This window comes from Gossypium arboreum, chromosome 2 (assembly GCF_025698485.1).
Source record: "Gossypium arboreum isolate Shixiya-1 chromosome 2, ASM2569848v2, whole genome shotgun sequence".
NCBI classification, from domain to species: domain Eukaryota; kingdom Viridiplantae; phylum Streptophyta; class Magnoliopsida; order Malvales; family Malvaceae; genus Gossypium; species Gossypium arboreum.
Genome location: NC_069071.1, coordinates 87,956,473 through 87,967,197, shown reverse-complemented (window position 1 = coordinate 87,967,197; position 10,725 = coordinate 87,956,473). Strand labels below are relative to the sequence as shown.

Sequence of the window (10,725 nt, the reverse complement as noted above, 5' to 3'; positions counted from 1 at the left end):
TAAATTTTCACACAATCATTTCTATCTCGAATTTTGTGGTCACGAAACTACTATTCCGACTAGGCCCAAAATCAGGATATTACACTTAGACCATTGGTTAAGTTGGTGGACAAAAATGGACATGGTTTGGTATATTTATAAAGTTTTTCATTAAGGGTGATTTGATCATTTGGTAATTAAAATGAATTAAAAAAAAAACTAAAAGCCAATTTTGTCCATCTTCAACCCCTTGGCCGAATTTCACATGAGGTAGACATAGCTAGGGTTTGTGTTTAAAAATTTACCCATGGATGACATGCATGTGTTTTGACGTTTTATGGAAGAATATGAAAGTTTGGTGTGTGATAAACAACTTTTACTAAGTGATTTTTGATGAAATTGCATAAATGGACCTATTTGTAAAAGTTGTAAAATTATGTGTAGAAAATGTGATTTAGTGAAAACTGTGGGCTGCTATAAGAGGCAATATGAATCGGCTAGGCTTAGGATTTGAGAAAAATAAGTGCTTTTCATCTTACGAGCCTAGGGGCAAATTGTAAATATGTAAAACTTTAGGGGCAAAAATATAATTTTACCATAGTGTGATTTTTGGACTAAATTGAATAATGTGAGTATTAAATGAGTTAAATGTGTTATTATAGATAAAGAAAGACGAGGAATTGACGTTGATCAGTGAAAAGAAAAGGTTATGGACTAAATTGCAAGTCATATTTTGCACCAAGGTAAGTTTGTATTTAAATAATGCATGGTTTTTACTTACGTTATCACATTTTGTAACAGCCAAATTTTTCAGTGGTGTCGGAAACAGTGATTCGAGATCACTAAATCCGACGAGTAAGTTTAGAAATTTTAACAAATACTAATTATAGGCCAAGCGAACTTAAAAGAATTATTTTAATTAGTGAATTTTGCGATTTTAAAAGAATTAATCGTAAATTTGGTTGAAAATGAGGTATCAAGACCTCGATGAGAACCGAGCCATAAATATTTTATAAATATTTATGGAGTGTTATTAAGTTAGTATTAAAGTTTCGTTAGAAAATTTTAACGCTTGGTTAGTCAATTAATTAAAAGGACTAAATTGAAAATAGTGCAAAATTTATTAAATTGTGATTAAATAGTTTAAGTGATTAAAAAGGAGGAATTTAAAAGGCAATTGGACCCAAATTGTATGGGCTGGTCGGTTGGGCAAGAAAATCAGCAAAAAAGACAAGGAGAAACAAGGGCAAAATGGGAAATTTTGCAAATTAAACATATAAAACAAGACAAATTTGAAAAATCTAGAGATATCATCATTTTTCTTCAGCAAAAACGCCATGGGAGGTCTGAAAGCTGTTGGTTTTTCATACTTTGACATATGTGAGTTCAATTCTTACCCTTTGCTTTGATATTTTTATGTTTTTGTGACTTTTACAATTAGGTCCAAGTGTTTAATTCATTAGTTTTTGATTTTATGAACAAAATTGAAAGCTATCATTGATAAGTGTTAGCTTTTTATGATGAAATAAAATGAATTTGAAGCTTTGATTTTGTTGTTTGATGATTTTATCAAGTAATTTCAATAGAAATTGATTTTAGGACCTAATTGTGAAAAAGTTGTGAATTAAGGTTTAGTGTTAAAATTCTGATTTTTAAAGATTGTGTAATAGTTTAGAATGATGGAATAAAATTTTAATTGAGAAAAATTAGCTTAATAGATGGGCTAATTGAGCAAGGACTGAATTGTATGACCTTTGAAATTTAGAGGAAAAATGGTAATAAACATCTTGCACTAAAACAATATTGGACAGCAGAAGTAGACTAAATTTGAAAAATCACCATAAATTTTAGAAATCGAATTAGAAGATGAATAAAATATGAAATTAAAGCCTATTGAGTCTAGTTTTTCATAGAAGAAACGGTGTAAGCAATGGATTTGTAAATTATGAGATATAATGAATTTTGTGAGACAATGTTAGAATGAATTCGGGTTCCCCTGTTTTAACTTTGAAAAATCACCAAAAATTGGAGAAAATTAATTAGAGTCTCAAATTTATATGCTTAGAATCCTTAATGAGTCTATTTTCAATATAAATCAATGGGAACATTATCCGTGTTTTGTACTGTGATATAATTAATTTTTAGTGAAGATAGGTTAGAACTGTTGGATAGTGAAACAGGGGAAATATAATGAATAAACTGTACTAATTGGCTAAACCAAAAATTCTTAAAATTTTATGGTGGAATTTTATGTGAGTCTAGTTTTAGGTAAAATTTACGGATATTAATTTTGAGCTCTGTGGCTCGAATTATAAATAATTGAGTGACTATGACTCGTGTGAACAGATTGATGTGAGCATTAATAAGTAAATTGTGAAATCGTACTTACAGAAATGTTATATACATTAAGGATGTGAAATGGAGAGGAGGAGGAGGAAAAATATATATGAATATTCAGTTAGCATGGCTAATCTGCATGTTTTAAGCTCATGGACTAAATTGAATAAAAGTAAAACTTTTGGGGGCAATTTTGTAAAAATATCAAAAATGACTAAATTGAAGGGAATAAATTGTTTTATTATCTAAATTAATAAATTGAATGAAATTATCAATTTAAGATTGGGTGAAATTTGGGAAAATGGTAAATTACCAATATGCCCCTAAATCTTGGTATTTCTGCAATTTAGTCAGGTAGGTTCGGATACCCTGAATGAGCATGTAAATATGAAAATTTAAGTATTGTATCGTATTTTATATGATATTTTGAATTGAATATATGAAAAGGATGTTACATGAAACATGAAAATGAATACTAAATAATATAAATTAATTGAAATTATTCTGAAAATTTCGGTAATACCTCGTATCCTATCCCGGTCTCAGGTACTGGTATGGGGTATTACATTTAATGGTATCAGAGCTAAGGTTTAGACGGTTCTCGGACCGAACGTAGCATATGTGAAGTCTAGAAATATATGCCATTATATAACTTGTGATAAGATAATGTAATATCTTCCAACTCTGATGAGATTTATTTTACTTAAAGATAGAGATACTTTCCCAACCGAGCTAATTACGATAATGATAAAAGCGATACTCAAATATATGAGCAAAAGTAGATTATGATGAGTCGGAACTCATAAAGGTATGAATAAATGTTATATTTAAATTTATGTGTATAGTAAGTAAAATTTTAAGGTAAGTATTAATATTGAATTGAATTTGTATGGATATATGTGATTGATGTGGAAATAGAATTTTGGATATATGTTATATTTGAAAATTTTATTGATTGGGAATGTGATGAAATTGATATGAATATGTGATTAATTGAAATGTGTATTGATTGGAAACTGGAAAGTGAATTGAATACCCTATTAATTGTAGCGGACTGAGTCGGATATAGTTGGCATGCCATAGGATTTTGAGAAGGGATTTGGAGATGAGATTTGGATATGCTGATGTTTATATCCTTCGGATTTATCCGAAGAGGCACTTTGTGCTATTCTGGTGTGTTTAGGAGGATTATATGATACTGGTGTGTTTTGGAGGATTATACTGGTGTGTTTTGGTTGGACATTTTGGTGTGTTTGGACGGAATCCGTGTATCCGCCAAAGTCCGAGTCTTGTTAATAGGGGTAAATATGAATATTAAGTGAAATTGAAATGAGAATTGAATTCCTATTAACTTGTCGGACTAGTCGGATATAATTGGCATGCCATAGGAACCGGAAGTGTACGGATTTGTCGGCTATCTTGATCGGGCACTTTATGTGTCGATTTCGTGCACCTTGTGTGTCGATCGCACCTCGTGTGTCGTTCGGGGACCTCGTGTGTCATTTCAGGCACTTATGTGTCAGATATCGATCAGTACTACGTACCGTTTTAGGCACAATGTGCCGTACTGGTGTGTTTGGTTGGATCCGTGTATCCGTTTGAGTCCGAGTTATGTTAATAGGGTTGAGTAAATGAAATGAGAAAATCGAATGAATTTGATCGCATAAACTATTGAAAGTGTGAAAAAGTGGAATTATGAAAAGAAATGTGAATTGTGAATTGAAATAGAGATATGAGATTGAAAGCTTGAACCAAAGGTTCATGAATTGATTAAAGATAATATAGATGATATATGATGCCATTTGATAAAAGACTATTGCCGAGATATGAAATTAAAGCATAATTAACACATATGACTTATATTGTTACATGTTTGATGTCTATTATTTATTATAGCATTTATAATTTGAATTATGGTAATACCAATCGAGTACAAACATGCTCAACATACGATTATATTATTATAATTCAAATTATTTATTATTATTAAGTGTTAAATCCTATCACTCCATATGGGATTCAATTCTATTATGTTTGGAAAAGAAGTCGATGGTGAAACTTACATGAGACTATTCTTCATCTCTTTCGCTTTTCTCGAGAAATCATTTGGATATTTATTATTATTTTCGTATGAGTTATGTTCTCGGACTTACGGTATGGTATCGTATTTTGGAGTTCTTTATCTCGCTTTTCCTATCACTCTTATTTCGTAAATTATTGATCATGATTTATCCTTAAAGTATGTTCTTTGGTTTATGATGACTATGTCTATTATGATAAGACTATCCGTGTTCATTTGGCATGTCTACGATGTTATGTGCCCAACATGTTTGATTAAGTAAATTTTATTCAAAACTGAATAAGTGTGTGTTTATGTACACTTGGTTGAATAAGTATGATTAGTAAGTTCATATGGCTAAATTTAATGTTGTGATATGAAAATTTCATGAATGATATAGTATATTATTGCATATGAATGTCATTAAACTGTGATAGTTGTAAAATGATATTTGAATAAAAGAACAAATTAAGTGGAACAACGGATTTGAGTACTTTTGTTCATTGGCTAAGACGAATTGACGGAAAAGACCATGGTTGGACCATGGCATCAATGTGATATGTGATCTGTGTAAGACCATAGCTGGGCTATGGCATCAGAGATATGTGATTACATGCTTCCGTATAAGACCATATCCGGGATATGGCATCAGTGTGATATGTGATTCGTGTAAGACCATGGCTGGCTATGGCTACGGTGTGTGATATGTGACTGACCATGGCTGGCTATGGCTACGGTGTGTGATATGTGACTATGTGCAAGACCATAGTTTTACTATGGCATGATGAAAACGAAGTACTCAATTCCGAAATGGTTCCCTAAATTGATTAAGAAAGGTAAGTGATAAATGGACTTAAAAGATTGAAATTGATTAATTGTTGATATTGAGCTAAACTAAGTGAATTCATTGGTTGAAATTGTAGATGGTAGAAAATATTGATAGACTATATAAGTGTATAAATTTTCTTGAAGTGAATTATGTGAAAAAGATAATGTTATGTATGAATGTCAAGTCATATGTGTGTAGTTATGAGAGTTAAGTTAGGGGCTTTACGACCTCCCCCCTTACCAGAGTTGTAATTATGAGGAATAAGTGAGATTTTGATGATATGCTCGACTTCGTATGCTACTGATCTAAAGGTTATTGGGAAGAGATGTTTGAGATTAATTGGTTGTGATTCGAGAAATTTTGTGGAAGTTTTTCATTAGAGTTGAAAGCAACTTTTTCGGTAAGATTTTCTGGGACGAAAATCCTAAAAGGGGGAGAGTTGTAATGACCAAATTTTTTGATGGTGTCGGAAATGTTGATTCGAGATCACTAAATCCGACGAGTAAGTTTAGAAATTTTAACAAATAATAATTATAGGCCAAGCGAACTTAAAAGAATTATTTTAATTAGTGAATTTTGCGATTTTAAAAGAATTAATCGTAAATTTGGTGAAAACGAGGTATCGAGACCTCTCGATAGAACCGAGCCATAAATATTTTTATAAATATTTATGGAGTGTTATTAAGTTAGTATTAAAGTTTCAGTTAGAAAATTTTAACGCTTGGTTACTCAATTAATTAAAAGGACTAAATTGAAAATAGTGTAAAATTTATTAAATTGTGATTAAATAGTTTAAGTGATTAAAAGGAGGATTTAAAAGGTAATTGGACCCAAATTGTATGGGCTGGTCGGTTGGGCAAGGAAATCAGCAAAAAAGACAAGGAGAAACAAGGGCAAAATGGGAAATTTTACAAATTAAACATATAAAACAAGACAAATTTGAAAAATCTAGAGATATCATCATTTTTCTTCAGCAAAAACGCCATGGGAGGTCTGAAAGCTGCTGGTTTTTCATACTTTGACATATGTGAGTTCAATTCTTACCCTTTTCTTTGATATTTTTATGTTTTTGTGACTTTTACAATTAGGTCCAAGTGTTTAATTCATTAGTTTTTGATTTTATGAACAAAATTGAAAGCTATCATTGATAACTGTTAGCTGTTTATGATGAAATAAAATGAATTTGAAGCTTTGATTTTGTTGTTTGATGATTTTATCAAGTAATTTCAATAGAAATTGATTTTAGGACCTAATTGTGAAAAAGTTGTGAATTAAGGTTTAGTGTTAAAATTCTGATTTTTAAAGATTGTGTAATAGTTTAGAATGATGGAATAAAATGTTAATTGAGAAAAATTAGCTTAATAGATGGGCTAATTGAGTAAGGACTGAATTGTATGACCTTTGAAATTTAGAGGAAAAATGGTAATAAACATCTTGAACTAAAACAATATTGGAGAGCAGAAGTAGACTAACTTTGAAAAATCACCATAAATTGTAGAAATCGAATTAGAAGATTAATAAAAGATGAAATTAAAGCTTATTGAGTCTAATTTTTCATAGAAGAAACGGTGTAAGCAATAGATTTGTAAATTATGAGATATAATGAATTTTTGTGAGACAATGTTAGAATGAATTCGGGTTCCCCTGTTTTGACTTTGAAAAATCACCAAAAATTGGAGAAAATTAATTAGAGTCTAAAATTTATATGCTTAGAATCCTTAATGAGTCTATTTTCAATATAAATCAATGGGAACATTATCTAAGTTTTGTACTGTGATATAATTAATTTTTAGTGAAGAGAGGTTAGAACTATTGGATAGTGAAACAGGGGAAACTTAAATGAATAAACTGTACTAATTGGCTAAACAAAAAATTCTTTAAATTTTATGGTGGAATGATATGTGAGTCTAGTTTTAGGTGAAATTTACGGATCTTAATTTTGAGCTCTTTAGCTCGAATTATAAATAATTGAGTGACTTTGACTCGTGTGAACAGATTGATGTGAGCATTAATAAGTAAATTGTGAAATCGTACTTAAAAGAATGTTATATACATTAAGGATGTGGAATGGAGAGGAGGAGGAGGAAAAATATATATGAATATTCAGTTAGCATGGATAATTGGCATGTTTTAAGCTCATGGACTAAATTGAATAAAAGTAAAACTTTAGGGGGCAATTTTGTAAAAATGTCAAAAATGACTAAATTGAGGGGAATAAATTGTTTTATTATCTAAATTAATAAATTGAATGAAATTATCAATTTAAGATTGGGTGAAATTTGGGAAAATGGTAAATTACCAATATGCCCCTAAATCTTGGTATTTCTGCAATTTAGTCAGGTAGGTTCGGATACCCTGAATGAGCATGTAAATATGAAAATTTAAGTATTGTATCATATTTTATATGATATTTTGAATTGAATATATGAAAAGGATGTTACATGAAACATGAAAATGAATACTAAATAATATAAATTAATTGAAATTATTCTGAAAATTTCGGTAATGCCTCGTATCCTATCCCGGTCTCAGGTACGGGTATGGGGTATTACACATTTTATTATGTTTTATGAAATGTGGCTGAATATTGAATGAAATTCACAAGTATCGAAAAGTGAGAAATTTCCCTGTTGAACATTAGGAACAGAATAGGATACAAGTGACACGTCACTAGTGACTCAAGTGTGGTACTATGTGAAGGCCACTTTGAGAAGAGATAGCTTGGTCACAAGTGTGGTACTATTTGAAGGCCACTTTGTGAAAAAGGTAGCTTTGACTACAAAGGTGGTACTATGTGCATGGCACCAGGTATTCGTTATTATTTCGATATGTTCAATGGGAAATGACTAGGTGTAATTGAATATGACTATGTGATGAATAAGTGCAGGTACATGTGTGTAAACTTATGAGCAATGTGCTCGATATGTGATCGAACTTTGGTAAGATTGGTATAGAGTAAGTGTTACAATGAAAGTTACTACAAAGAAAACATGAAAGAATGAAATTTAGTAATAAAACAGTTTTGGACAGCAACAGTTGTGTGACTTTGATAAATCTCCAAAAATGGTGGAAATCAAATTAGAAGCTGAATAAGATATGAAATTAAATCTTCATATAAAGGGAACGGTGTAAGCAAAAGAATTTCATATTATGAGATATTTGAATTTTTGTGAGACAGAGTCAGAATGATTTCAGAATCCCCTGTTCTGATTTGGGAAAATCATTAAAAATTGTAAAAAGATAATTATTGGTTATAATTTATATGATTAAAATACTTAATAAGTATAGTTTCAAAAGAAACAAATTGGAACATCATCTGAATCTTGTATGAGGAGATAATTAATTTTTAGTGAAAAGGGGTCGGAACTATCGGACAGCGAAACAAGGATGACTTTAAAGAATGAACTGTACTTATTGGCTAAGTCAAAAATTCTGAAAATTTTATGGTAAGAATATATGCGAGTCTAGTTTTTGGAAAAATTAGCAGATCTTAATTTGGATTCCATAACTCTAGATATAAATAATTTAGTGACTATGACTAGAATAGACAACTTGTTTTGAACTTAGGTAAATAGTGGATCTATGTGTAGTTATGATTGTATTATTTTGAAAACATATTTTGAGGATTTATAAAAGCATGTTAATAATTTGTTTATTATTTACATACTTGCTTACTAACCTATATGCTCACTCCCCTCTTTTTTCCCTTGTTTTATAGTGTCACCAAGCTAGCTCAGTGTACAGAGATCGTCGGAGATCCATCCACACTATCATCATTCTTTTGGTATTTTGAAATTCATATTTTGAATTATGGTATGTACAGTGGACTTAGTTATTTTGTTATATGTCATAATTGATTTGGCCTAAAATGTTGGCCGTTAATATTTGATAACTCATTTTGTATAAGGTCATCGATGTTGGCTAATATTAGTTAAGTTATATGTTATGGTGATTCATTTTGTGAGAGGCATAAGTTGGTTGAATAAGTGTGTAATGACTAAGTATGGAAAATGTGGCATGTGAATGGTTGTGTGAAAGACATAGCCTTGGACACGGGCATATTCCCCTATTTTCAAAAAAAATTTCCAATGTTTTTCAAAATTCTCGGTTTAGTCCGGACTACTTCCATAGTATGTTTTGGGCCTCGTAGATCCTTATCAGGGACTTAGTGATGAAAATTGAAAAGTTTAATTTGGATGTAAAAATTATGTCTCGGTTTTGTACAATTGCATGTGTATGTTTTGGTAATGCCTGATACCCTGTTCCGGTGTCGAACACGGGTAAGGGGTGTTACAAATACAACAGTTTGTTCAATTCGATGGTTTGCAAGACAAAGATCTAAATACTCATTTGTCTAATTTTCTAGAAATCTGCGACACTTTCAAGATTAGTGGCGTCATTGACAACGCCATTCGCCTACAGTTATTCCCTTTCTCGTTGAAAAACAAAGCTAAATAGTGGTTAAACTATTTACCACGAGGTTTCATCATTACATGGGCTCAAATGACTGAGAAATTTTTACTGAAGTACTTCCCACCGGCTACGAAAGCCAAGTTGAGGAATGATATCTCTTCCTTCATTCAAATCTATTTAGAGACCCTATATGATGCAGGGAGAGGTATAAGGACTTATTGAGGTAGTGCCCTCACCATGGGTTACCTCTATGGCTACAAGTTCAAACCTTCTACAATGGTTTAAACCCTTCAACAAGGTAGTTAATAGATGCAATTACTGTGCGAGATGAAGAAGGGTTTGTTTAACCTGAACCTGAACCGAGGCAAGAAATTATAATAAAGAATGATAAGGTTGAGGTAAGCCAGAAAGAGCAAAATTCAGTTGCCAAAGAATATAAACGTCTAGTGCCATATCTTAATGCAATGAAAAGAGACCACACGAGTGAACAATTTGGTAAATTTCTTAAACTTTTGAAAAAAATTACATATTAACTTACCATTTGTTGAAGCACTTTCGCAGATGCTCGATTACGTCAAATTTTTAAAGGAGCTTTTGGAAAACAAAAGGAAGTTAGACGATTCATCGACTCTGGAGCTAAATGTAGTTTGTTCGACCATATTACAAAATAAACTACCCAACAAATTGAAAGATCCAGGGAGTTTTACTATTCCTTGCTTAATTGGTAGTTTAAATATTGATAATGCTTTGGCTAATTTAGGGGCTAGTATTAATGTCATTCCCTATAAAATGTTTAAGCAATTAGGCCTTGGGAAACCCAAACAAACTAGGATGAGTATTCAATTAGCAGATAGAACCATTAGATTTCCTAGGGGTATTATTGAAGATGTACTTGTAAAAATTGATAAATTCATATTCCCAGTTGATTTTTTTTTGTTTTAGACATGGATGAGGATAGTGACGTACATTTGATTTTAGGGTGACCCTTTTTAGCAACTTCAATGTAACAGCCCAATTTTGAGTCTAATCAGGACAGTGGTTTCGAGACCACAAATCTGACGCAGAAAAATTTATTTTTACTATATTTTTATGGTCTACAGTTTTATGG

General features: G+C 31.2%; 1 non-coding gene across 1 annotated transcript; it reads right to left on the bottom strand.

Moving 5' to 3' along the window:
- Positions 1–9,755: 9,755 nt before the first annotated feature.
- Positions 9,756–9,861, bottom strand: LOC128289517 (small nucleolar RNA R71). Its single transcript, XR_008279163.1, has one exon. It is a non-coding gene; the product is annotated as a small nucleolar RNA R71 (small nucleolar RNA).
- Between the last annotated feature and the right edge of the window lie 864 nt (positions 9,862–10,725).